Raw genomic sequence first — 25,031 nt, 5'->3', positions numbered from 1 at the left:
TTTCCATCAAATCCAGACGTTTCTGTTTGAGGAATTATCCACTTTACAAATGCCCCTGGATTTTAAAATGGACTAAATTAAATCAATAAAACTTATGTAGAACAGAGAGAGAGGCATTATTAAAAGCAGACGTACACAAGAGATTTGGAATAAACCCTCGATAAGAGAACATCAAGGAGCCAATATTTTTCTCTCTCCACTATATTATACATGTCTTTTTTAAAATGTATTTTATTGCTTTTCTGATTCATTTCCAAACTGTAGCTTTAAGCGATACTGTATTAAGCAATTGGACTATCACAGTTGAAAAGGCGGATATTTTACACATTTTTATGTAATGTAATGAATATGATGATAACAATTGCATCTGGTTGCTGTTGGCTTTGCCGTTGAAAAATAAAGCATAAAGGCTGAATGGCCGCAACAATGTACAGTATATGGGGCCCCACAGTGTTCAGTTATAAATAAATGAAAAATCAGGACATAAAAAAGCAAACTAAAGTATAGAAATGTCAAAATGTGTGACACATTTCAAGAAGCTATTACTAAGCTAATTATGAAAAATTATTTCATCTTCAGACATTCCCATGACCCTATCTCTGAAAGCAGGATTAACCTGTAGAGTCAAATTCACAAGTTCACATCTCATTTTCTGTGGTGAATTACTCTCAAAGTCTTCATTGCAGTGAGGAATGCCAAATATCAAATAAAACTTCATCTTTCAAATGATATCATTTCCTTGTCTGTGAGAGAAAACATTTTTGGGAAAAACTGTTTGGAATTTACATCACAGTCAGTCATTAACAGTTATCATCTGCATACAGCTTTACTTCCATCCCCACACCCATTGCTCTTCTTTGAATTACTTTACATTAACTCTCACGAAGTGATTTGTGTTTCATTGCAATGATTCAAAGTTGTGGTCTGTTGATGGATGCAGGTCAGTCGTGCACAAATAGCCAATGAAAATCCCAGACTTTGGGTGACCACTGGGAACCTTGGTTGTCTGTTGAGAGGACAAATATTTTCCTGAACATGAGCCTCTGCAAGTATGGCAACTGTATGTGAGTACTTCAGCGGATGTAACAATGACATGGAAAAAATGACTAGATCACCTTTGTTTTCTAGAGTACCTTGTTCATTTTAATGCCTGGTTCAACTGAATGTACATTTGTTTGGGCAAATGTAATGATAACACAAATAGCTCGTAAGAGTTTAGTTTAAGAGCTGATATCTAGCCATTTTGCATGGTTTTCTTGATAACAACCAAAATCACTTAAGCTCTTACATCAATAGCTATGGCATTGTACACTGAAAAAAACAACTTGTAAGATTTACTCAATAAAATCCTCTTAACAATTTGCACTCACTATTTTTAAGTACATTTTACTGCTGCAATATCAAGTAAAAATCACTTGCGACTCTCAAGAAAACATACTTACGTTTAACCATTACATTTTTGAAAAAATTAAGTAAATGTTACATCACTATAGACCCTTTATTTGTTTACAAACATTGTGACGTTTTTTGTGGGTGGGGCTTATGCTGGAGGCAAAAGCGGAGCGAGAAGTCAAGTGGGACTGGTAATATATAGTTTGCGCTGGGAGTTTGCGCTGCAAACTCGAGCATTTTTAACCCGTTAAGCTTCAGTGTACCGCCGGCGGTACACTTACTAATTTGCATAGGAATTTAAAGAATGTCTGAAGGCTGCAAACGCAATTATATAAACACTATATGCCGATGGAAAGCTTAGATTCTCATGAATCCGCCGGTATAAACCACTTTCAGATGTGATTACCACAGCGGGTAATATAAACACATTTGTCCGACAAACAACGAATATCCATCCATCCTTTCTCTGTACACGGCTTCAACGTACACAGCGCGACTCACATTTCCCGGTTCATTATTACACACAGATGAAAATATTCCACAAAAAACGGCCATAATCCAACCTTGGACATCCAGACGACACAAGCCAGTAAACTATTTTGTCCAAAACATGTCTTGAAGTCGGTATATAATCCACGAATCGGTCGTTTTCAAGGAAATGCACCTTGCGATGCGCGTCCAATATTCCCTGTATTTCTCGTCATATTTAACGGGTTATTGTTTTTGATTGTATTTTTTCTGTGTCTTGTTGTGTCCTTGTTCTTATGGTGTGTGTATTTGGACCCAGTGTCTGGAATAAAGCTGAACTGAACTGAATTGAATTTAATATTTTTTATTTACAAATAGAATATTAGCGATTTTTTTGTACTGAAAATGGCTGGAATTGACTGCAGCTGATCGTCTCTGTCCAGTCTTTTCGCCTCAGTGCATTTAACCACAATTGTCTTCGTTCCCTCTGAGCACGAGTGTTCGGTGGAATCCTATAAAACTTTAATTTGCGTTCGCCAATGTCATGCCTCCTATTCTGGCATCCAAAAACACAGCAGGACGACATTTTAGAAAAGTTGATAGAGCCTAGTTCCTCAGTCTTTCGCCTTTCGGTCACGGCTGCGGGCTTCCTCTTTTGCCTCCAGCTAAAGCTGTGGCGTCATTCGTGACGTGGGTCATTAAAGGGTCTATATTTAGGTTAGAAATTGTATTTACTTAAATTAATTAATTAGACTGAATTACATTTGTAATAGTAAGGAACACTACTTTTATTAAAATATTTAGTAAATCCTATTAATTTAGTTCATTTAATGTTATGAAGAAATTAAGTAATTTTTATGTCTTTTTAACATCTTTAATTACTAGTTATATTGTTATTTTTACTCACTATTATAATTTAAATACTGCTAATTTCCTTTCAATAAATGTTACCAAATAAATACGGTTTTCTCTATGAATTAAATAAGTCATCACAAATCACAAACCAAAATACAGTACAATTGAGCACTTTTATTTGTTAACAATAAACAAATGTTTACATCAACTGTTTAAAGCTACTACAAGGAGCTTTGATATATTGTTAATTAAGGAGGCTGGAAAGTGGTAATGATTTGACCATCAAAACTACAAAATATGTCTGAAATAAAATCATTTGAAGAAATACCTCCTGTTTCTTTTTTTAACCCAGTCTGTGTAATACTTGATTTTAAAACTGGGCTTTTTTTCCTACCACCAGGTCCACATCTACCTGGGGGCAGGGGTTGAAAGTAACTTAACAGTTTATTTACTCACTGATGTTCTCGTTTGCTAATGTTGGTCACACACATCAGTATTAAATTGAGAGTATTTGAAAACCAGTTCAAACCCCCTTGTTGCAGCTTTATGTCTGGAAGTACTTAAGATGTACTCAGTACAAACTCCTAAGCAATAGGAACAACTGTGTAACATTGCACAATTCAACTATACAGAACAGCTTTACATAAGGCATTTTGTGGCTGAATGTTGACCAGTCCTTTCTTTAAAGCACTGAGATCACAGCAGTCATAAATCAAACAAAAAATGTATCAAAAATATAAAATACTGCTGACAATTAAACAGTATTCATTGCATTTCAATATTTGAATTTTTTTTTTTTTTTTTTAGCCCAGAGGTCACAAAATATAGATGGGCGTATGAAATAAAATCAAGATGAGATTTTAGCCTGACAGAGCTTGGTAATATTGACATTACTTCTAGATGACAATTTAAGAATTAGCAACATTAACAATATTCTCATTGTCACTTTACTCTTAAATACAAATCCACCCCATCACAATTCTGGAATGGTGCTTTTTAAATATTTACTTAAAACAGTGCAACTGCAACATTAAAACCTTTGAATTGTTCAGAAAGGAAAACAGGGAACCCACTGGTAGTTTTAATTTAGGGTGCAACTGTGGTGTGTTTTTAGGTTTTAAGAGGTGAACAGGAAGTTTTTTTCATATTGGTTATCTTTTATTTTGTTCCTGGTTGGAATGTCCATCAATGTCAATGTGAAGTTCACTTTTAGTTCTGTTTATGTATTTTATTTTATTAACACCCATTTGCTGTTAACCCCCTCACATGCTGTCGTTGTAAACTTTTTGTGTTATTAAGGACAGATCAATTTGTGACATTTTCCATCTGCCTCTTAAAGCCGACTGTCTGAACATTCTGAGACATGTATACTGACAGTCAATAGAAACTTTGAGGTAGAAATGTACGCAGAATTCTACTTGTAGGGGGGTTGTAATTATTCATTGTGGATTTACTGATGATCTAGTGCCCTGGTAGTTGAGATAATGATGAGTAGTCATTTTGTCATGATTCATTGCACATGGGTTGGTCACTTTGCAAAAGTGAACCAAATACACACCAAGCAATACTCAGTGAGTATCTGCACAATTTGAGAATGGGTTTTGAAGGTCTATATAAAGGCCGAAAAAAGGCCACCATTGTTAGTCCAGTGAACAGCATCATGCCGCGTCTATCACATGAACAACGTCTCCGGGCACTGGGTATGGTGGAGGCCGGTTTGAGCTACAGTGATGTAGCCAGGCGCATGGGCTGTTCCCAACCCACAATCAGAAGCCTGGTCCAAAACATGCGCCGACGGATTGCTGCCTGCATCGAAGCAAATGGAGGTCATACTCGGTATTGACTGTTGTGACTTTGTGTTTGGCAGGTGCCGTTTTCTTTTGTGAAATTCTTTTTTTTAAAATCATTCTTGAAATTTTAGATTTTTGTTTCTGTATGCCAATATGCTAAACAAATGATTCATACGAAGAAAATCCAGTTTCGGGCTTCAAAATAAAAATCATGTTGAAAAATATGGTCTCAAAGTTTCTATTGACTGTCAGTGAGGGTGGAAGTCTGTTTTTATTGTTCAAAGCTGATACTGGTCTGTTTGGGATTTGAGAACAAACTGAGATTTTCCTTTCAGGATTCCCTTACGATTCAAATATTGTCATTAAACATTACCTCAAATGCCTTGAATGTGTGAAAAATGTGCCGGAAGTGGATAAACAGACTTTTGAAGGTTTTTTTTTTTGTAATTATCTGAAAGTACTTGATATTAATAAAAAATATAAAAATACAGTTATAAATATCCATATTTTGTGCTATAAAAAATTATACAAATGAGACATGGTTGAGCAGAAAATATTCGAACAAATTTCAGATTTCAGCAGTTTCTAATAACATTAATCAAAAATGTAGCCGCAAGGGGACACAAGCAAGTGTCTTATTGTGCCGGTCCCAAGCCCGGATAAATACAGATGGTTGTGTCAGGAAGGGCATCCGATGTAAAACTTTGGCCAAATCAATCGTGCGAATCAAATGTATGACTTCCATACCGGACCGGTCGAGGGCCGGGTTAACAACGACCGCCACCTACAGAGTGCCGGTGGAAAATGGACTACTGTTGGTCGAAGAAGGAGGGGAGGAAGGTGTGTTCGTAGGATGGATGTGGTTAAAGAGGACATGAAGGTAGTTGGCGTGAGAGAAGAAGATGCAGAAGACAGGGTTAGATGGAGGCAATTGATTTGCTGTCACGACCCCTGAAGGGAAAAGCCGAAAGGAAAAGAAGAATAATAACATTAATGAAAGCATGTCACTATAGGTTATTAAGTGCAGATAGATGAGAAAAACAGTGCCAGTTTTAGTAATTTAACATGCCATTTTCAAAATTAAACAATGCTGAGAAATGTTTAATTGTTTTTAAAGGCATTGTAGAATTCATGCCAAAAACTCTGAGTGGAGACACCATTTCAATTTATTTTATTGAGTTATTTATTCGTTTGTTGAGTAGTTTAGTGAAACCAGCTTAACATCAAACTCAGAGACATCCACATTTCAACAAAATCTAGAAAACCAAACTTTTGTGAAGTAAGTAACTCCACTCTTCTGTTTAATGAAGTGAACACTTTGGAGTTTCTGAGGAAAAATCCATGTAGTTTTGCTGCAATACTGTCCAATATGCCTTATAACACCATTCAGAACAGGTTTTAACACTCAGTGCCGTTGTTTTATGATAATTGGTTCAATATTCAGGGCTGCACAGTAGAGTAATGGTTAATATTTTCGCCTTACAGCAAGAAGATCCCTGGTTCAAATCCCGGCCTGGGCCTGGGATCTTTCTGCATGGAGTTTGCATGTTCTCCCTGTGCATGCGTGTGTTTTCTCTGGGCACTCCGGCTTCCTCCCACAGACCAAAACTATGCTGAAGTTAATTGATTATTCTGAATTGCCTGTAGGTGTGAATGTGAGTGTGATTGTTCGTCTGTATATGTAGCCCTGCGACAGACTGGTGACCTGTCCAGGGTGTCCCCTGCCTTCGCCCGAGTCAGCTGGGATAGGCTCCAGCACCCCCTGCGACCCTAGTGAGGAGAAAGCAGTGTATAGAGAATGGATGGATGGACATGTTAGAACCAAAATTATGTGACATTTTAATCTTGAGACTAGTGGAAGACAGACAGGACTTCAGCTTCTCTTAAAGATTTGGAGAGAGCTGTAGGAGAAGTAAAGAAAGGGAAGTTCATACGTCAGGTGGCAGATAAAGATAGACAGAATGACTTTTCAGCCCATCAGGTCATCCATGAACAAATAGAGACAGATCTTACATTATATGAGGTGTAACATTTCTACACCAGTGTTTCAGCATTTTACATTAACCCAAACCCATCCACTGTGCTAGGCTTGCGCTAACCCATCGCCACAGCGCCATTGGCGCAGTCATTCTGAACCGAGTGAGCCACAGTGGCACTATTTTTCTTATAAAAAGCAACAAAAAAGGGTTCGACTTACTTTTTCTTCGAAACACCCGAGCGATAAACAAACTTTATCTTTATCTCTCGGCAGGCGTCGGAAATGGTCAGAGTCACCCGAATCTTGATCACGCGCCCGGTGTTGTAGAATTTTCACATTTCCCGGAAAAATCTGACTCCCCCTTCGCGTGAGCGCGCGCGACTTACGTTTCATTCTGTGGCCACTTGACCGGTTTTCTGTTGGACGTTTACTGTTTTTGCTGTTGTTTTCTACAGGTTTATGGGTTAAATGTGATTAAGTACCGAACTTCAGACATGTTTTCCTGTTAAATATGATTAGGTGACATGTTTCTCCTCCTCTTCTCATCCATATGTGCGCATCCTAAATGGCATGGGGGGAGATCCTACTGCTCTCAGCTTCACTCCTATGAGGACATCAGGACAGGACAGGGTGTAGTCGCCAAATATTGTTCATATTCCATCAGAGTTCTACACGTGTCAATAAAATAATTGTTCACTGAGCATTGCGGCGATCTGCCTGGAGGTGTCTGTGTGCGCTGCACCCAACGGCGGCCGACGGCAGAGCAGACGTGTCGGCGGGTGCGGTGTGCGTGCCGCTGCACAGCTGCGTGACACTCTGTGCCTCAACAGGTGGGCTCAATTTGAGGAAATCAGCTGCACACGCTGAAGCCAAGAATTATAAACGCCAGACCAGTTTGCAACAACGACAGCACGGCAGCAAAGAAAGAAGCCATTAACTAAGAAACGCATGGGAAAAAAAGATTGAAACCAAAAGAGGCCACCTGTAAGCATGTGTCTCTCACATGGAAGTTTCATTCAAGAGGGTTCTTTTGAATGCCTTTTGTTTATTTGGTAAATGCTGGTGAAGCACTAAATGCCTGCGTAAATTATGTCAAGTGCATGTAAAAATGAATTCAGGTGAAATTGGTTGATTTAAATGTCCTAAAATGTAGAACTCAATTTGTTTACTTAAAACCTGATGGTGTATTTACTTTAGTTGAAAGCATATGTGTTTATTTGCTCATTTTTGTGTTTAAGGTTTTTCACCTACGTCACTACATCACTACTGCCATCACTACTGCTACTGCTTCATTTCATGGAATTGAATAAAAGTGAAAAGAGTGGAATCCTGTTGCAAGACCAGTCCTTCCTTTTCAAGTGTGGGAAGCCATGTGTTAAAGCAACCCGGTCTCACGGGGATTCGTGAAACTGTCACGTAAGTTTTAGTTTCGGTTTCGTGCGCACCTGCACGATTTCGTCATGTTTTTCGTGCCGCTTGTTATTGTTGTTATTTTTCTTGGGCCAATAAACAATATAATAAAATTGAAATTCTTTATTTATCCCACACCTGGGAAATTATTTGCTACAACAGCTAAAACACCAAACTGCAACAATTAAAAAAAAAACTAGTAAATTACAGTCTGTAAGAACAGAATAATAAAATAAGGGGCTAAATGATCACAGTATGGCAGATTTATTTTTTACTGAATTAAAATATGGATATTGAAAAACAAAAGAAGAAAAAAATGTTTTAACTGTTATGTTATTGATTTACTTAGTTTTGATTCAATTACAGACAATAACTGATAAAAATTCTGGAAAAAAAGTACTAATTAACATGTCAACTGTAAAGAAAAACAAAGAAAACAGGCTAAGACGGTAGCTAATGTCCACATCTAAAATCTGTATTTTTACAAACAGTAAATCATTCTTTTTCAGTGTTCAACTGTTTAAAGGTGCACAGTTTCATTGTATTTAATTGAGCAGTAAAGAAAAAAATAATAATTTGACAGATATTTGGCAAAAAAAATTTCTGTAACATTCCAACATTTCTTAATATATTTTTACTGGTAACCTTGCAAATTTCCAGCTTTTTGTTTGTTTGTTTGTGTGCTGCTTTTATAAGATTTGTTTCACAGTGGACCTGTTTGCTACATGGTGTAAGAGACAGTTCAGGTTTTATTTTCCTCATAATGTCCATTCATGTGCTCTAAAATGTTTTTTAAACATTAAAACCTTCATTTTCATCTGCATCATGCTGCTTCAAGAGGATGATAATCTGAATTTTCTTCTGAGGATGGTGCCAGAGAGAAAAGGATGAGGTCAGTAAATTACTATTCATGCCAATCCTAGAATCGTCTTCTTGGAACATGCCATCAGGGCATTGATGTAAAGACCTAGTCATTCAGTATATTCAGGTAGTCAGCTGACCTCATTCTTTGGGAACATAACGTTGCTGAACCTGATCAACCCCAGATCATAACTCTAACCCCCACAGGCTGGTAGGAAATAGACATGATGAGTTCATCACTTCATCCACCTCTCTTCTTACTGTGATGCCCCCATCACTTTGGAACACGGTAAATCTGGACTCATCAGACCACATGACCTTCTTCCATTGAGTCCAATCTTTATGCTCCATAGCAAACTGAAGCCTTTTTTTCCTCATTAGCCTCACTGATCAGTGGTTTTCTTAGAGCTACAGCTGTTTAGTCCCAATCATTATGTGTGTGGAAATGTTCTTACTTTCACTATTAAACAGCCGTGAGTTCTACTGCACAGTTGATTTCCTACGATCATCTAAGAGTTTGTTCCTTGAAGATGATGGTTCTCTACTGTCCTTTGAGTTTTAATAATGCGTTGGACGGTTCTTAAACTGATTTTAGTAGTTTCATCTCCTCAGTAGTTTTCTTTGCTTGATGCAGATCAATAATTTGACCCTTCTGAGACAGATTAACATCCTTTAATGAGCACAGGATGTGTCCTCCAACATTTAATGAATGAGAAGCTCCTCACTGCATCAGCTAGGGTTAAATAAGCAGCTGAAACGTATTCATCATTGCACTAATTAGCCAATGGAAGGATCTTACCTTCTTACTTAGTGAAATCTAAGTGGCGACTTTTTTGTTTTTGGACAAGCAGTGTACATACCAACACAAACACACACAGATATGTACATCACTACTACTCTTTATTTGGCAAACAGCTTGAGATAGTCTCTCTTTTTCAGTGTACAGTGTGTGTATATATATATATATATATATATATATATACTCTAGTAAACCAACACATTATGTTTGATAACCATTTTTTTTCTCGTTTTTACATATTACAGCTTTACAAATATAGCTGATCTTTTTGACAAAAATTACAGATTCTGTTTGACACCTAAATTAGTATGCTATATAAAAACCCACACGTCATACATTCATGATTTAAAAAAGTAGGCTATATGAAATCGAGGGGAGTAGAGGGGAAGAAGAAAAAGGAACTAAAAAGAAAAATAACACCGCAGTTTCAAACAAATCCAATTAGAGAGGAAGAGGAGGAGGAAGGGCGTCGAGGTTTCCACAAAAAAGAGCAGTACGTCTTTCACGCTGAATCCAGAATTTGAGTCCTCTGAGAGAAAGTTTTCGCTGCTATCCCAAGGATCGTCCAGTACGGTGAAGATAAGATAAGATAAGATGAGATAAGATATACTTTATTGATCTCACAAAGGAGAAATTTACTGTCACATAAGAAGAAGAATCTGGAAATCTCGGCCTCAGAGTTAAAAACTAACACCGTTCTGTCGTGGATTAGAATGGAGGAGTTGATTAAAAACTAAACTTCTGCATTGCAAACTGTACTCCACACCTCGACATCCCTTCCTTCTTCCACCAGTGCTGTCTTGAGGCTTAGTCCGAGGGATTATGCAAATGCTGTCCAGCTTTCCTCTCTTTATTTTTTTAAACTCCTTCGTCCTTTCTTTTTATGCTATCTCAGTGTGAGACATCTGCTTAAATTGGACATCTTTCTCGCGCCTGTAAGACAAAGTTGAACATGAGGGAGCTGCCATTTGGATATCGGGAAAGCAACTGAATTTTTTTTTATTATTATTATTTTCGATGTGTGTGAAATAATTGAATCAGCACAGAGCAGTTGTGTTTTTTTTTCTATTATTATTATTATTATTCGACTGAAAAGTTGCTGCCTTAAAAAACACAGCTTCGCCTGCCATTGCTTCTGGTGACGGTTTCCAAAACCCTCACCGGTGGAGCTTTTATACACAGTATTGCTGAATATTGAGCGTTGCATTCATTTTCAGTGTTACTGTTTGACTTTGCTACTTGTGTTTTTTTATTTTTTCCTATAACTCGTGTAGGTTACATGTCTGTTGGCATCACATCGCATCAGAAAACCTTGCTTTTAAGCAAAAACCAGTGCTAAGAAATTTTCTCTTACATTTTTTTGTGATTTTTTTTTATTTAATTTTTTTTAGCATTTTTCGAAATGTAGATAAGAAAAATCTCTCCGGACGTCTGGAATTATTTCATGACAATGTTTGCAAGCACTGATCTAATCATAACATCTAAATAGAAAAAACAAGACCGGGTTATTCTAAAACTTGGAACACTTGTTCACAAATAAAAAAACAAACAAAAAAAAGGATGCATTTTTGAATCCAAAAGCTCTCGAATGTGTATTTTTTCCTCGACCTTTTGCCTTCATAGCGACACACCAGAACTGTGTTGGAGCTGGAAGGGGCTTTTTGATATGTAAACACTCGAAAAATACAAGAAAACTGCGGAATGTAAAGGAGAAAAAGATGTCAAGGTGATAAATAAATATCTCAATTTGACCTATAGTATTTATCTTCTCGTATATTGCCATAATATATTCAAATATACTCATAATTTGATAAAGACTTTACTATATGTTTTGGTTTGTGCTGTCATTCTAAATAATTACATATAATATATACCCGTGGAATGTAGCTTTTTTTTCTTAAATTTTCACTTTAAAAATAAGGTTTTTCTAGGATGAAGGACACACACTCTCACACACACACACCTTTAACCTCTCCTGCCAAAAACACTGCTTTTAGGCATTCCATGTTTTCTTTTCTGTCTGTTTTAGTCACGTGATACACACAGGAGATTGTGTTTGATTGCATACCCATTGTTTCTGATGACTGCAGCCATACATCTTGGCATGCTCTCATTAGCTTCTGACATTGTTCTGCTGTCACAGCAGCCCATTTCTGTTGCACAAATTCAAACTAATTTGCTTTGTTTTTGGGCTTGTGGTTCTCCATTTTGCCTTTGATGATTTTACACAGGTTTTCGATTGGATTTATATCTGGTGATTGAGCAGGCCAAGGCATGTTCCAATGTTCTGGTTCTCCATCCAGGCTTTAACCGACCTTGCAATGTGGCAAGGGACATTGTCTTATTGGAAAATCCAGTCATTCGAGGCAGAAAAGAGTTTTCCAGCTGATGGAAGAAGACTGTTTTCAAGAGTAGCCCTGTACATGACCTGGTTCATTGGCCCTTCTCACAATTGCATTTGCCCTGTTCCATCAATTCTGAAACAACCCCGGATCATCACTGATTCACTGCCATGTTTTACTCTAAGGGAAAGACAGTCTGCTTTGTAGGCTTCTCCAGGCTTCCTCCTAACCAGTAAATTGACTGAAATGGGCATCAACTAAAAATTGGATTCATCACTTGAAGAGAACCTTAGCCCGATCATGAACAGTCCAATCCCTGTTAACCCCGAGCAAAGAGTAACCAGGCTTTTGTCTGTCTTTCGTTGATGAAGGGCTTCTTCTGTGCCCTGTGTGACTTCAGACCAGCTTCAAGAGGTCCATTTTGAACTGTCCTTGTCGAACAAGTCATATATCTCAACAGTGCCCACTAATTTTTAAGGTCCCTGGAGGTCTGATGATGATTCCTGGTGCAGGAACAGATCTGTGTTCGTGGGGTACAAAGACGTTTCCTGCCGTGACCAGTTAGCAATTTGATAGTACCATATTCAACTTGTTTTTTCTTGGTATAATCTAAACGGCTGTCTTGGAGATCTTCAGTTTTTTCACTACCTGTCTCCCACTCATGCCAATTTCCAGCAGTGCCAAGATGACTACCTTTGTGGCTTCACATAATTCTTTTGTTTTAAGTGTTATGTGAGAGCTGACAACTTCTGAGTTGTGCTTTGGCTTGAATGTCAGCAGGAAACCACTCTAGGCCTTTGCGTGTGCAGTGCTGCTTATGACATGAAATGGCTTTTTATATACCCCTTGGAATTCAGTTAAGCTTAAGCATCTCAAATAGGACATAAAGTATTATGGAATCGGCTGCACTTTTTGTCGTGTTCATTGTATTCTTCAGGTAATACACATTTAGTTGTACCAGGCATTGAAATGAAGAAGAAACTGAAGAAAACAGGGGTGTTCTAATCATTTTTGTCCATGACTGTATATTGCTCAGGTGTAACGCACATATTTTTCTAGCTTTCTGAATTATACAGTATCTTACCTTAATGGTTCTGTTGTTTCCAGATTTCAGACAATCTCCCCCACACTGTAATGAAAAGAAACCTCTATCAGTACTTTATGATGAGATACATGCAAAGACATAACAAGCACCATCACATGTACTGCTAGCCTGTATGATAACCAAGATAGGACTCTAAGGACTTGACAGAGTGGAATTACCCTGAGAATGTGTGCGTTCCAGTTATTTAAAGCAACAAAATGCAAAGTAATTCAGAATCAGCTTGGAGAGGAATTCACTTTAAGCAAATACATTACAGCACGGTGACTAATATCCCCTGATCGGCTTCACATAATATTTAACTTTCTGCATGCCTCACTAGATTTTGTTTATGCACAGTTAGATATACAGTTATCTATTTGAATTATTTTCTTTATTAAAGATTAATATTGAAGATGAACACTTAGAATTTTTATGTCTTCAGTATTAATCTACAATGTACAAAATAATTAAATAAAAGGCATTGAATAAGAAGGTGTGTCCAAACTTTTGACTGGTAGTGTATGTACAGTACATACCGTATATATATATGTACATGTATTATATATTCCAATCAAATTCTGTTCATAACAGAATCGAAAAATGTGACTTTTCCTTCTTTTAATAAGATGAATCTTAATGATTTCATAAACTCACTTTATTGGTTTGTATATTTTGTGCAATTTATACATATGATTATGCACTTCCAAATGCCTTCTTTATTTATTTAATATTAAACTGTTATAGACTCCAAAGATAAAGATGTTTTTTTCCCCCATAACTGTTATAACAAAACAAAACAGACCACTATTCCAGTTTCATTGAGCAGATCAGTCAGCCAAGAGGGGCGGACGTGTTCTAAAATTAGATTAACTCATGTGAGCGCTTGTGTTCCGCAATCCCCAGTAGAGTCCAGTGACAAGCTGTGAACCTCTCAGCATTGTGATTTATATCATCTCTGCCACTCTGGTTCCCTTTTCAAATTGAATTCTGCAATTTAATCTGTTTTAATTTATTAAAAGTTTTTGTCTGCTCTTCACCACTTGCACTCACTTTGCATCTTGCTAAAAAAAAAAAAAAAGTAGCTGCTTTGTTTGGACTTCTTCAAACAGCAATTTCACTTGGTACTTATACAAGACTGTCTTCTCGGTTCAGTAAACACCACTGAACAAAGAGGGAGAGGGGGGGAAAAAAGTTTAGGGCAACACATCTCTGGACATCCTGCAATTTGCATTTGAAGAAGAGTTCACAATTGCTAGCCTGTAGATATATCGTAATGTCTAGAAAGCATAAAGTGGAAAAAATGAGCCCAGCCAGCTGTGTTCATCTCCTTAGCATCACCTAACAGGGAAACTGAATGGCCCGAAGGGAGCTTGTTTATTTGGCCCCTTGCTCGGAGATCGTCTATGTTTGGTAAAATGGCTGCTGGATCATTTACATCCACTTTCATTGGAGGTGTTGGCCTACAACATCGTTAAGAGCTACTGACACGTATTCATCTGTTCAAAAGCCTCTGGTGTAAAGATGCATTCAATCCACAACATCTGGTATTTTTCTTCCATGAAAGCTTTTCTTCAGACAGCAAATATCAGTCATTATAGAATGTCTACTTGTTCAGACTGTTGACAGTACAAAGCTCTATCCAACTCTCTGTCAAATATACTAAAAACGGCAAATCCAAGCACATTTAAAGATGGAAACAGCAAATTTGAGTGTTTTATGACAACTGACAGATTGCTTCAGCATTATATAGCATTTCTTTTTTTTTCTTTTCATTTCAAGTGTGTGTGTATTCAAATGTTTTCTCACATTTCTGTTCATTTGCTGAAGCTAAGAGCCTCAACACATGATTTGGTCAGAATGCGAAAGTCAATGCAATCCTGGCAGATTTTATAATAATTCTGCATCAACAAAGTCTGTTTTGAGGGGAAGTAATGCTCGCCATGCATGGTCTTTTGTAGTGTTTTCTGCCAACGGTGATCTGAACTGTGCCTTCCTCTGCTCAGCTTGTGTCAGGACACAGTCAGCTCACAAACCGTCTGACCATCTGCCTCCAGGAAGATTAGCTGAAAAAAATGGCATGTTCGTGAAACTGATCTAAACGGAGTATGCAGAAATGTTTAATGAAGAACGGCTTTCATCAGCGAGTCTCAGTTGTTTTATCCTCCTTTGAGAAATACATGTTTGATCCATAGGCCTAGCAAGTCAGCAGCAGAACATGCCCAACACCATAGTACAAGACCACAGAAATACTGCAAAGCGAGCATATGGCTTTCCTCATCTGAACAATTAATCAGTTTGAACAGAAACTGAACACCCAGGGTGTATGATAAATAAGAGGCTGTTGCTGATATTTCACTGCAGAGTGCACATGTTTACATGTGTGCAACATCCCAATCATGCCGATACGCATATTGAGCTCATTTTCTTTGTGCTATACATCCAAAGTGAGCATCATAACTGAGTAATGACACCATGGTGAGCATGAGTCATAGTGAGTGATACATTGTCTGTTACTGGACGCTCAAACTATGTGTGTATATATTTACATTCATGCCTTTAAGTATTGGAAAGTTGATCAATAAAACAAGTTAAGTATATTCATGTTTACACTGATACTAGTGCAGAAATTATTCAAAGTTAAAAGTCAGTATAAGTTGTAATAACATTTAAGCTCTTTATCAAGCAGGAACCTGCTATTTTATAGCCTAGCCGTGCTAGACCCATGTTCTGAAGGCACAAGGGTCTAGGGCCGTTCGACAGGGAGGGAGGCGGGCTAAAAGGTTGTCTTTCAAATCCCTCTGCAGCAATTGGGTAGGTATACAACCAATCAGCGCAACGAATAGGCTGATGGAGTTCCTAGAACGCAGGCGGTCCAATATTCCCCGTATTTTTCGTAATTTTTTTTATTTAAAAATAGAATATTAGCGATTTTTTGTACTGAAAACGGCTGGAATTGACTGAAGCTTAAAGGGTTAAGGATTTGCCATATCCCGTCGGCATAAGTCCAAATACGTCTTTCTTCTCAATGAAACACTTCAGTCCCGTCCTTTGTTTATTTTTCAAGTTGAATTTTAGCTTCAAATCTTTAAGGGCTGTGGCCAAAGCCGAGTCGAAAGATAACTGTTTATTGTGCGCCGGTTGTTTCTGTCAGAATTGTCGCGCCTCTGTCGTCACTTAGTTACGCCCGCCTTCTGACTTTACACTTCATGGTGATTCGTGCGGCCAGTTTTAGGAGAATCCAGCCTCGAGCCTTATGGAGGGTAACTAGACCCACCCTGGCAGAGAATTAAATTTGTTGCCATGGGTTGTCTAGCGCAGCTAGGCTAGCTATTTTAAGCTTCTCTAATCTAACATTTTCGTCTTTTGGGCCGATGATCAAACAACACACTTTGAGCTTTGCAAACTGGAGAAACTTTAGAGAAAAACTGCCTGACATTTCACAGATGCCTTAAAAATTGGAAAGTGATTTAATAATGGAAATGATTGTAAGACTGTGATTAAAACACATTTTAGCTTTTGAATTCTAGATACCCTAACCCTTCTTAACAGGTTGAATAGTGAAATAATGGTGGGCATCTGAGTAATGTATTGTACAAGTAGTGATTTAAAAAGAGATTTAATGCATTTTGTAGCACACGATATTGAAGGCTGGCTGACTAAAATGTTCTGTGCTGTACTTTGTGCTTTTCAGTGAAAATCCAAAAGCTGTACTCAGTGTGACCTCTTTCTTCCTTCCATTACCGACACACCATCATGTTAATCAGAGCTGGCACCTTATACAAAGGTGCCTATTCTGTTGCATATGTGTTTATGTGTTAAACAGATCTTTTTCTCACCCTGACAGGCGCATGCATGAATGTCTTCTCTGAGTGCAAAGGAGAAGGAAAAAACATTTGCATTTAGGATCTGACAAAACATTTCACAGTAGCTTCTTTGGTAGGATGCTATCAGTGCGCTCTTTCTTTGTGCCACTGCAACAGATCTCAGCTGAAGTCAATAACTGCATTTATCTTCCTCTCAGAAGAAACATTTAGTAAATCTTTAACATTCTTTTCTGAATTGCTGTTGCTGGCACTGTAGATCAAAGCTTTTAAATGTTTGTCAAAAGACAAGCTGTGCAGGTTTTGTGTCTTGTAATCATCTCCAATGTATTTTACAGTCCTTGGGCTTCCTATGTGCTGCTGCTCTTTTCTCACCAAGGACTATGAAAACGATGTGAAATTTTCTCCTGAATTTGCCAGAGGCGATGCTTTTAAATGTGACTGGAAAGGTGTGTGTTTCTCGCACTCCCGAGTGATCTGAGACACCTTATCTGTCACTAATTTCTGTGAAATGGTGGATGGGATGTGAAATCGGATGTGGCAAAAAAGTATTCCCTCTGGAAACATCGAGCAGAACATGGATTAGTTTAAGATTTCCATAGAACATTACAGGAGCTCTGTTATTAATTTAAATATTGAGAATTGCAGAAATAAACTGACAGGGTGGAGCATGACCTCCCTTAACATTGCTGCGCAAAAAAAACTGTCCAGGTGCTTTAGTGGGGTTTTAACATGTCTGATTAACCCTTGTGTTCAGGGCAATTTAACCCATTTTCAGTATTTAACACAATAAAAAAAAACTACAACAAATTCCTTTTTCAGCTCAAAAATGTATGGCTTTAAGCTTTTATCAGTGAAAAACATCAACTCAAGTCAGTTTTCAATAAATACACAACTTATAGCTTCCAAAACAACTTTAGACCACTTTGTGGAGTCGGGGTCAATTTGACCCATGAATACACATGCATAGGCACACCTGCAACATGCTGTGCAGCATTGTTACATTAGACATTTTTTCACGTGGCAGGAAAAGGTGTGAGATGGTGATCAGGTGTTACGGGAATGGTCCTTCTGTTTCCAATGCAGTGAAGGATCCACCCAAAAAAAAAAACTGCCATAGCCCCAACTACAAGGTCCATTGTAAGTGTGCTGAAACAACAGTAACACTGAAGGGAGCTGAGATGGTTACTGCATTGCTGTTTGTTTTGTTTCCCTATAAGACTTTCATATTGTTCATGACAATGTTTGAAAGTGACTGCTTCTCAAAGAGGACATTGAGATGGCAGAAAAAAAAAAGACACTCTTTGAGTTTAACCAAGACACAACACACACAAAGGTGCAGGCCACCCAAAAATGGCCAGTCAAAGTACAGGCCTCTGTTCCTGGGTCACTTTATTGTGTCTTCAGTGTTTGTTGTCATGGAACCAGCACAATGTGTTGCCAGATACTCAATATTCTCTTTTAGCTTGCTCCTCACCTATAAATGTAATGTGGTCTCAAAGCAGCATCTCTTAATGTGTGGGTCACATTTGCAGTCAAGGTGAGTAAGAGAATCCCTAAAGAGCCGCAGAACTTCTGTTTGAGGAGAAACATAGTGAGGTGAAAGATGGGAATGCCTCAGTAGAAGAAAAATGTAGAAATCAATTCTTAACGTAAGAGTGAAAATGAGAAGACAAGGCTGATCCATTACCTATTCCAGGAAGAGCCCCACCAGCTTTGCCATGGGGAAAGAACCCTAGATTCTACAGGAGAAGAACTCCGGCCTTCCAGGAGTCTCCAAGCATCTCTACATATGACAGTAGGAACATATACACTGCTGTTCAAGAGCTTGGGTCACTCAGAAATGTCCTTATTTTTGAAGGGAAAGCATTTTTTTTTCAATGAAGACAACATTAAATGAATCAAAATTACAGTCTAGACATTGTTAATGTGATAAATAACTATTCTAGCCATAAACAGCAGATTTTTAATGGAATATCTATACAGCAGTACAGAGGAACATTTCCAGCAACCATCACTCCTGTGCTCTAATGGTACATTGTGTTAGTTAATTGTGTTGAAATGCCAATTAATGATTAAAAACCCCTTTTTAAATTATCTTCGCAAATGAATAAAAGTGTGATTTTTCATGGAAAACGTGAAATTTTCTAGGTGACCCCAAACTTTTGAACAACTGTGTTTGTCCAAAAATGGGAATGCCAAATTGTCATCTACAACGAGTGAACCACAAGCTGCTGTCCTTGTAAAAATGATGCAAGGACCCCACAAGAATAGCCGTGAGTCATGCTGATGACATGAAATCTGTATTTGAGTGGCTGATGCCTGACTCAGAAGTGGATAAGGCCAACCTTGAGGTTCAAAGGGCTTTTGCAAAGAACTGGGAAGAGGTAGAGTAACACAACTGCATGTCTGCTTCTACAAATAAACGGGGGGGTTGAACTGTGAGACTTTTAGTTGATGAGACTCAACAACGAGTTTTATGAGGAACAATATCTACACATTTCAAGAATAATCAGGTGACTGGGTAATAAGAACTACGTGGCAGCAGAGGGACAAGTTGACAACAATGTACACTGTGTGGGACTAGTGGGTGGAACAGCTTCCACGTTAGTACAAATCTGTGGGATTTAAAGGTTGGTGCCCTTTTAGACAGTGCATCTCATCCAAAGTAGCTAGATTTGGAAGAAAAACAATATTTTTCTTGTCATACTATGTTAGGCATGAAACCTACAAATCTAAATTGGAATGATGGAAGGAAGCCCTGGAGAGACCCCAGAGACTGCAGATCATGATGAACATGACATATGGCCTCCGTAGCCTCAATGTCACTTGTGATAACTACTTCACGTCATATACCCCGAGACAATTGCTTCTCAAACAAAGAGTATCTATGACAGCAACAGTTAGAAAGGACAGATCTAAGGTCTCTCCTCCACATCGCAGGGTAAAGTACAGGTTTTTACAAACAGCACCACTTTGGTTAGACCATCGATGTGAAAGAATGCAACGCTCATGAGCACACTTCACAGTGTTGGCCAGACCAGTGACAGAGAGGACCACAAAGAAAAAAACATTCTACAATAAATGCTATGAGTTGACAGTTCAGACAAACTGCTGTTCTGCTGCAGCTGCCAAAGAAGTAACTCTGCAATGGTCTCTGATAATCTTTTATATCATGCTGAACGTATCAGCACACAATGTGTTTGTCAGTTGGACGGTTCTGAGTCCAGATCGGAATAAATAAAAGCTCCAAAGTAGACCGCGTATCACACACAGAGAAAAGACGTCCCAAGAACTCCAGCATCAGCAGCCACATTGAGAAGGATTTGAGTAGACAGTCCTGCTACTTCAGCTGGACAAACACCACTGCCAAATCCAGTTCAAGTAAGTGATTTTTGTTGTTGTGTGTGCAAATGTTTGTCATAAAAGAGCATGTAGAGAGTTTTTACACAAACCTGAACTGATAGTCTTTTCAACATTCTAAGTTGCCAGTGGTGGGAACAAGAGGACGCATTGCCAGGAGCGTCAATCACAAAAAGACACAAAGATATCCTCCTACATGTGCACAGTGCAGCAAGTACATTTGCAACAGTGAAATTGTGTTCATCCTGCATTGACTAGAAGCCACAAAATGTAACATTGTTGTTGTTAATTGACAGTGCATATCAGCAAAACAAACAACAAAGCAAATGCTTATAGCTTATTTTGTATGCCATGTTGTCCAATAATTGTTTATTGTAAACAGTTAACCTAAAAATTACCACAATGTTGCTTTTTTTTTTAAAATAAATTATTTAAAAATCGTGGCAACACATCATAGGTGAATCCTCCTGTTAGGTTTGTTTCTCAGGAACAGTACCTGAGTCATGTTTGATTGTCCAAAAATGGCAGAAACCAAAAAATCCCAATAAACATTGTTTATATCTCATTATGAACTCTATTACCAACCATTTCAGTCAATATTTAGTGCAATGGTGTACTTTACCTCACACTGATCATGGTACAATGAGGATAATTCACTTTTTTTTCATTAAAAAAAAAGCTTGTCAAAGATTTTTTTTTAATGTATACTGGAAAGACCTACATACAAAAACACAATAGTTTTACATGACATTGATTTAAAAAAAGAAACTAATTCTACATTTATATATTTTTTATTTTTTTATGGAGTTGATAAACTAACACCAGACACAAAAATGCTGTTTTTAAAAACACAAAAATGAATGATAAAAAAGCATACTTGGACATAAATAAACACAAGGGTTAAAGAAGTGCAGAGAGAGTTACTACTTACAATGTGAGAATGTTAACTAATGACATGTGGAAGGTGATTTGAATGCTTTAGTTACAGTGTGTTTGCCAAGAAGACAAAGGGCAACAATACAACTGCCAGTCTAACTAGGAACTAGGTTTTAATGATCTCCAAGAAACACTTTCCTGGTTAATGTGTTGCATCAGAAAATCCCACAAAGGAATGTAGTGGCCAGTGCTCTGGAGCAGTGTTCATTATCGTGTACTTGATGCACCCTTCTCAAACCACGAGGAAAACAGACGCTTTTTGTTCCAAGTTGTAACTACATTCAAACGACAATTATATCATCTTGTGAACAGCAGTGTTTGCCTCTTAAAATTCTTTTACAGTTGCAACACTAATTGCTGTTTAAACAGAGCATATAATTGTTTTCGATGCTGCGCTTCTTTGCATTTCATAGAATTCTACTTGTAGCACCTGTACATCAAGTTTGAGACTGTCTGTAGTCATTAGCTGGAGTACAGGAAGCTCTTGTCCTTTACAAATCTTCCTTATGCTGGGCCCAACATTGTCTGACAGGGTTCCCATGTAACTTATAAGTACTCTCATTTGTGTTTTGAAAGAAATATATGTTCTGCCCCAAAGGTAACACTATTGATGTGGAAGGAATGCTTCCACTTTGAAAGACTCACAATGTCTGAGTCAGGAGGTGAAAGTGCAAGTTCACAACAGGACTTTCACTCAATGTGGGAGCATTATTCTTTCCCTTTGGGGTTTTTTTCATTTTCATTTTTCTTTGCATTGGTTTAGACACCAAAACTGGTTAGTATAGGTATGTGTAATGCTTTGTGCTTGTATTGACCATTTCACAATGTAGGTTTAAGGACCAAAAATATATGTTTAGAAAATATATAGCCTGTATATATAAGATGGATGCATAATCTGGGTCTGACAAGTGAAGCCAACATACAAAATGCCTTAAACCTGCATTTAATGACCAGCAGGGGGCAACTCCTCTAGTTGCAAATTGTGAATGCATGGGAAAACTTGTTAAAATAACACTGAACAAACGAGGACCAGAAGTTAGCTCTTGAACTTGCATTTTGTGTTGACACATTGTACATACATTTAAAAAAAAAAAAAAGGTTATAACAAACAAAAAAAAATTGCAAGAGGCTGGATTAGTGGAGGAATTTTGCTATCAGAAGAACAATGACATACATTCCTTGCAGTCCAGTTTAACTTGTACATCCACTCATTTGAAGGCTTTTCATGTGCCAAAATCTTGTGCATTGGCTTATAATACTATGATAGTGTATTTGGTTTTCCAGTCCAGTACCTTGGGAATGACATTGCATTGCAAAGATTCATCCAATATTAAGTTATTTGCAGATGATGCTACATTTTTTTATTTGTAAAAGCTGTATGTTTTGGCAAGTCCCTAGACTTTCAGTTCAGTCTTTTTTGATTGTGTTGCACCAATACCCACTTCGTCTCTGTTTTTTTCATTTATATGGGAAAACATCAAGTATTTGCTCCATGAAATGAGTCTGGGGTATTACCAAAAAGACAGATGATGCTGATGGAACCTCTGCCACTGGCTGTATAGCATGATTAGTACAAATTACGACCATAGTGACGTAATCTGAGAATGAATGGATGGCTACATATTCTTTGCGTAATCGTAACCTGAAGTAGCCTGATAATAAAGTTTGCTTGTGAGCTGTGGAATATACTGGGGTAATATGAGGTCCTTCCTGTGTTAAAAACTACTACATTCTGTCTCCTCAGTCTTTCTAAGTAACATCAAAGTTTGTGGATGGACCAGAGGATAAAAATTTACATGAGGAATTGCAGAAATTCATTTCTGGAGATAATAATCTCCTCTCTGTTTTTGGCAAGTGGTGCTAAGGCTGAGCTAGTGAACTTTGGCTACAATGGAAAAAAAAAATACTCATCTTCACTATTGCACTCTCCATGCATTATATATGCCACTACAGCATGCAAAAAACTTTGTATATCCTCTCCTGCATGGTTTTCTCTTCCTCTTCTTGTACTTTGCTGCATTTTTTTTTCTATCTGCATGTGCCTGATCTCCTGGCTCTGCCAATCTGCCCACTGTTTGTTGTCTGTTAAATAAATAAAGCATTTTCAAACAAAGCAGGCTTTGAAGAGAAATTACCTTTGAACGCTCTGGTTCAGGGCATTATCTTCCTATTTTTGGAGTGCCGGGGTATTTTTAGGACAGTGAGGTAAAGCCTGCGATGGTACACTTTCCCTCTTTTCCTTTTACCTTTTCTCTCCTGGGATGCAGCAGTTTGACAAAGTGAGAGGACAGTAGGACACAGGAGGGTAGTAGGGGAAGCAGCAGAAATGTCTGGTTTGCTATAACAGAGCAGTTGCTGCCCTGGAGACTCACTCAGTGTCCTCCAAAGCAATGCTCCAATTCCCCAGACTGATATTCTGTGAGCCTTCAGTGTCTATCCATCCTCACTCACTGTTATGTCCTGGACGGAGTGAGTCACTCAGAAACGGAAATGAACTTGCTAAAAAAGAGAAAGGAAACATGGAACACCACTTCCTCAATTTAGAAAGTAGGTAAATTGAAATGTGCAACCGAGAGCATGTAAAGTGAAATATTAATATGATGACGCCAGTGGTGGTTGTGATGCAAGTGGAATTTGAGCCAGTGACTGCAGGGCAGCTAACATTACACAAACTCTCCATCACTGTCAAAATGCCTTTGAGCAAGGCACAGGATGTCAAGCTGTTCCAAGGTCAGCTCGCTAAGCGGAGAGTAGTTACACGCAAATGGAGCATGAAGTACTATTTTTGTCTAATGTAACACTGTTAGCATCAGACAGTGGAGATGACACATGGCTTGCTGGGGTCAATAAGAACTGCAGCAAACATTATTCAGCATTTGACCAGACACAGTGAATCCTCTCAGTGCTGTTTACAAATATTCTTATACATGGTGAACAAGCCAAAGGCTGAAAGATAATTTACTGAGAGAACTGTCTGTGTCACCCTGTAGCAGCGTAGGAGGACTCAGAGCACCAGCTTATGCCAGACTGAGGATTACTACCTCCACTCCATACACACACTAATTCACAGCTCAAAAGCTCTCTATTAGATTAAAAAGCACTTTCTGTGTCATCATGATCCAGAGTGCAAGGTTTGTTGTGTGTTCTTTTTCCTTGCTTTTTTTTGTTTTGTTTTGTCTTTTTTTTTTTTTTTGGACCAGATCCTCTTCAGATCCAAATCTACCTCTCATGTTGTCACTGTGTCAGTTTGTGTTCTGTTCAGTGTTATGAAAAATGATTTCGAGACAACAGTGCATCAGAGATTGACAGGAGAGATTCAGGCATGTGAACTGAATCAAAACCAGTTGAGTCGAGACAGATGGATTAAGTTTGTGCACTGCAGTGCTGATGCTAATTCTGGACTCTAGAAGAAAACGTGGGAATATTATATATATGTGGATTATATGCGCATTAAAATTGGTGTGCTGAAGGAATACTAAATACATTTGTTTTGGAATGACACCTTCTATTAACTGTCTTTAAATTCTTTCTTTTAACATACATTACTTTAGGGATATTTCAGTCAAGTTTTTTTTTTTTCTGCTGCCAAGCCAATCCAAAGCCATCCATCCATTCATCCATTATCTACACACAGCTTAATTAGGGTCGTGGAGGGGCTGGAGCCTATCCCAGCTGACTTAGGGTGACAGGTCATCAGTCTATCACAGGGCTACATAAACAGACAAACAATCACACTTGCATTCACACCTACAGACAATTTAGAGTCACCAATTAACCTCAGCATGTTTTTGAACTGTGGGAGGAAGCAGGAGTACCCGGAGAAAACCCACACATGCACAGGGAGAACATGCAAACTCCATGCAGAAAGAAGGCCACGAACCGGGATCCTCCAGCTGCAAGGCAAAAGTGCCAACCACCAAGCCACTGTGCAG

This window comes from Acanthochromis polyacanthus, chromosome 8, assembly GCF_021347895.1.
Source record: "Acanthochromis polyacanthus isolate Apoly-LR-REF ecotype Palm Island chromosome 8, KAUST_Apoly_ChrSc, whole genome shotgun sequence".
NCBI lineage: Eukaryota > Metazoa > Chordata > Actinopteri > Pomacentridae > Acanthochromis > Acanthochromis polyacanthus.
Note: the sequence above shows the minus strand (reverse complement) of the source record.